Source organism: Procambarus clarkii, chromosome 31, assembly GCF_040958095.1.
Source record: "Procambarus clarkii isolate CNS0578487 chromosome 31, FALCON_Pclarkii_2.0, whole genome shotgun sequence".
Classification (NCBI taxonomy): domain Eukaryota; kingdom Metazoa; phylum Arthropoda; class Malacostraca; order Decapoda; family Cambaridae; genus Procambarus; species Procambarus clarkii.
Window position 1 is genome coordinate 18,451,981 of NC_091180.1, and position 5,000 is coordinate 18,456,980.

General features: G+C 46.2%; 1 protein-coding gene across 3 annotated transcripts in view; it reads left to right on the forward strand.

Annotated features, from left to right (window-relative positions):
- LOC123758679 (uncharacterized) overlaps nt 1–5,000 on the forward strand; it is a 465,943-nt gene that overhangs the window by 259,381 nt on the left and 201,562 nt on the right. The window lies entirely within an intron of this gene.

Here is a 5,000-nt window from a genome sequence, read left to right on the forward strand (position 1 = left end):
CCGCTGTGCTCAGTCACCACTGGGCTCAGTCATCACTGTGCTCAGTCACCACTGTGCTCAGTCCCTACTGTGCTCAGTCCCCACTGTGCTCAGTCACCACTGTGCTCAGTCACCACTGCTCAGTCACCACAATGCTCAGTCACCGCAATACTCAGTCACCACCATGCTCAGTCACTACTGCTCAGTCCCCACTGTGCTCAGTCACCACTGCTCAGTCCCCTCTGCTCAGCCACCACTGTGCTCAGTCACTACTGCTCAGTCCCCACTGTGCTCAGTCACCACTGCTCAGTCCCCTCTGCTCAGCCACCACTGTGCTCAGTCCCCACAATGCTCAGTCACCACTGTGCTCAGTGCCCACTGCTACTGCTCAGTCCCAACAGAGTTGTTCTGAAGAACAATTCCTGCCTGTGAGTCACAACCCAGCCACGGGCTGGAGGCCATAACCACACAACTAACCCCGTGAGGTACACTGATAAAGTCTTAGGTCTGAACAACAACATTTTCAACTATCAGTAAAGTGTCATTATCTGTTGGCTTTACTTAGCTTTATACACATAGAAAGTACCCAGTCAGAGTTGCTGCTCACCTTATTATGTATTTATGTATCATGTTATGTATGATATAATACTTGTGGATACATATACATAATCATATTACCTCAAGAATACTTAAGATATATAGAGATAATTGTTTAGTAATGTTAAGAATATACACGGGGAGAGTAGGTAGGGAAGCCTACCCACACGTGTATTAGGGTAATGGTCAAGCCTGCCTCTTGCTGCTATGTCAAAGGGAGGAGGTAGGGGATGGGTAGGAGGTGGGGAATGGGGAAGAGATAGGGGGGATTGGGAGGGGGTGGGAGATGGGAAGGTGGGAGATGGAAGATCCCAGGTATAAATCGTAGAGAACATAGTTGCAGTGGTTGTAGATGAAGCGGTTCCGTACGCCCGACGGTGATGGAGGGGTTTATGGAAATTGTATGAGAAGTTGAGGAGAGAGAGAGAGAGAGAAAGAGAGAGAGAGAGAGAGAGAGAGAGAGAGAGAGAGAGAGAGAGAGAGAGAGAGAGAGAGAGAGAGAGAGAGAGAGAGAGAGAGAGAGAGAGAGAGATACATAGTCAGTAAGAGACTAATAATAAAAAAAATAATATATTATGTCTTCATACATCAGCGCGAGTATACACAAGTACAACTAATGACGTTGGCTACAAGTACATACACAACTTATGTATGTTTGTATGTGTATATGTATATAGCACTAGGAAGGATAAGGATTAGGGACGGGACGGAGGGAAGGAATGGTGCCCCAACCACTTGGACGGTCGGGAATTGAACGCCGACCTGCATGAAGCGAAACCGTCGCTCTACCGTCCAGCCCAAGTGGTTGGGCATGGTCAGTAGTTGACCTAAGAGGACCTGGATGAGCCTTGCAGGCTTCCTGTCCCTGACAATGGAGAAGCCGTATTTCTAACACATTCATGTATACACAACACAGGTGCCTCTGTCTAATGAAGAAAAAGTAATATTCTGAAGCCCCGAAACTAATGAAATGAATATTCATATATTATTAAACACAATGTTGCTTCAGTGTGCTTCAGGCGAGCGAACGAGAGGTGTATGTCAGAACAAAATATCTCTCCCTCACTCTCTCCCTCACTCTCACTCTTGCGCTCTCTCCCTCACTCTCGCCCTCACTCTCACTCTTGCGCTCTCTCCCTCACTCTCACTCTTGCGCTCTCTCCCTCACTCTCACTCTTGCGGTCTCTCTCTCCCTTTGTTCTCATCTCTCTTTTAAAGTGCACAAAATACGACTTGACGTATCTCGGTACTTCTTCCCAGCCCTTGTTAGTAACCCGGAGGCTGACTAACAACATGTGTTAGTCACTATATGTACTAATGACTAACAAATGTTGTTAGTTATCATGTTTATGGACGAATAAAATTGGATGAATTGTAGGTGGGGCAGGGGGGGGAGGGGGGGGGGGGGTTGAGAGGTCAGTGGTATGTGGCATTCATGTTGTGTGAGGGAGTATATTTTTCAGTGTAGGGCGAGGTAGATATGTGAGAGGTGTAGATATGTCCATGGCAGTGTGTGGGGTGTGGGTGTGGTGTGGGTGTGGGTGTGGGGGTGTGTGGGTGTCGGGGTGTGGGTGTCGGAGTGTGGGTGTCGGAGTGTGGGTGTATCAATGTGGAGAGATTGTTTATGCTTAAAGATCTGTGGAAGTGTAGCCCTCTGTAGAGTTTTAAAGGTGTTGTGGAGGGTGTTGAAGTGTGTGAGAGAGAGAGAGAGAGAGAGAGAGAGAGAGAGAGAGAGAGAGAGAGAGAGAGAGAGAGAGAGGGAGAGAAAGAGCACACAAGGAAGACTCATCTCATATTTTCTCAACAACTGTGTTTCCAAATCTTATATAAAGCATACGTTCATTACTATTTTGAGTACGCAGCACTCTCCTGGAGGGCCTGCCCCACTACTCATCATTCCGCTCACTTCCTCACCACCTACAGAACCCAACAACTCAACCAGTCTTGTACCATTCTAATTCAACTGATCACAACATGACATACTTCTTTCAATCTCAATAAACAGATCAATTACCAAAACCAGTTTTCAGAAGAACCGATAACAGTTCTTAACTTGCAATTGAATAAATGAACATCACTCATTTCTAACGCACGAAAAGAGCGAAATAAAGGAAGAAGGAGAGAGAAAGAATGAGAGAGAGAGATAGAGAGAGAGCCAGAAGGAGAGAGAGAGGCGTGAATCACAGTTAACACATTCCTTCATGGCCTAAATTCAATATTTATTTTGTAAACATTTCGTGTGAATGTTGGAGAAGTTCGCATGTTGAGTTCCCTCACTGGTGTAAACCTTTACACTTGGTAAAGGTATCAGAATCTTTAGATATATTCAGACGAATGAACGAAAAAATCCACAACATTGCGTTTCTGGCATAATTAAATTTAGTTATATGTTATTGAAATTTTGTTTAATTTCAGTAAATAAATTTTCAGATATATATTGTTTGATCGTTCACAGTCTACTTATAACTTTACTGACTCACAGGTCACTCAGTATCATGGGTGTGACTCACAGATCACTCAGCATCATGGGGTGTAACTCACAGGTCACTCAGGATCATGGGGAGTGACACACAGGTCACTCAGCATCATGAGTGTAACTCACAGGTCACTCAGGATCATGGGGTGTAACTCACAGGTCACTCAGGATCATGGGGAGTGACTCACAGGTCACTCAGGATCATGGGGAGTGACTCACAGGTCACTCAGCATCATGATTGTAACTCACAGGTCACTCAGGATCATTGGGTGTGACTCACAGATCACTCAGCATCATGGGGTGTAACTCACAGGTCACTCAGGATCATGGGGAGTGACTCACAGGTCACTCAGCATCATGAGTGTAACTCACAGGTCACTCAGGATCATTGGGTGTGACTCACAGGTCACTCAGGATCATGGGGAGTGACTCACAGGTCACTCAGCATCATGGGTGTGACTCACAGGTCACTCAGCATCATGGGTGTGTGACTCACAGGTCACTCAGCATCATGGGTGTAACTCACAGGTCACTCAGCATCATGGGTTTGACTCACAAGTCACTCAGCATCATGGGGAGTGACTCACAGGTCACTCAGCATCATGGGTGTGACTCACAGGTCACTCAGCATCATGGGGAGTGACTCACAGGTCACTCAGCATCATGGGGAGTGACTCACAGGTCACTCAGTATCATGGGTGTGACTCACAGGTCACTCAGCATCATGGGGAGTGACTCACAGGTCACTCAGCATCATGGGTGTGACTCACAGGTCACTCAGCATCATGGGGAGTGACTCACAGGTCACTCAGCATCATGGGTGTGACTCACAGGTCACTCAGCATCATGGGGAGTGACTCACAGGTCACTCAGCATCATGGGGAGTGACTCACAGGTCACTCAGCATCATGGGGAGTGACTTACAGGTCACTCAGCATCATGGGGAGTGACTCACAGGTCACTCAGCATCATGGAGAGTGACTCACAGGTCACTCAGCATCATGTGTGTGACTCACAGGTCACTCAGCATCATGGGGAGTGACTCACAGGTCACTCAGCATCATGTGTGTGACTCACAGGTCACTCAGCATCATGGAGAGTGACTCACAGGTCACTCAGCATCATGGGGAGTGACTCACAGGTCACTCAGCATCATGTGTGTGACTCACAGGTCACTCAGCATCATGGGGAGTGACTCACAGGTCACTCAGCATCATGTGTGTGACTCACAGGTCACTCAGCATCATGGAGAGTGACTCACAGGTCACTCAGGATCATAGGGAGTTACAGGTCACTCTACCTCACATAATGTTATCTAACAATACTTTTGCCAATCTTTATCGTCTGTTTAACTTACTCAAGTTTCAACTTAAGTTTCAAGTGTAAAGTGAGACTGGCCAGTTCCCAAGTGCCAAAATTGCCTCTCAAGACACTTTAATTGGCTATAATGTATTTACGAGCTCGCGCCTGCGTAAAGAGATCGTTCCATCATATTCACAAAGTTATGTCTTCGTAACAGACCGTTTCAGGGCCGTTTCGGAAGTTTAATGAAGCATTTCGCTGTAGTTTGTTCAAAGGAAAAGTGGAGGTAGTTTGTGGGGTGGGGGGGTTGTTAGTTTGTGTATTTAGGTCGTGGGTGGCTTGTTAGTGTGGGTGGTTTGTTAGTGTGGGTGGTTTGTTAGTGTGAGTGGTTTGTTAGTGTGGGTGGTTTGTTAGTGTGAGTGGTTTGTTAGTGTGGGTGGTTAGCTTGTGGGTGGTAAGCTTTTGAGAATGGTTATATTATATGGAATGAGTAGTTTGAGTGATACAAAGTACCTGATATATCTATGATATGTGTAATTCGTCTGGAGATATATGTATTGTATTACATAATGTGTTGTTTGCGAGCATGTGTTGTATGAGGCTGCATTGTTTGTGAGTTCGAGTGTGTGGTTTGTAAATGAGTCAT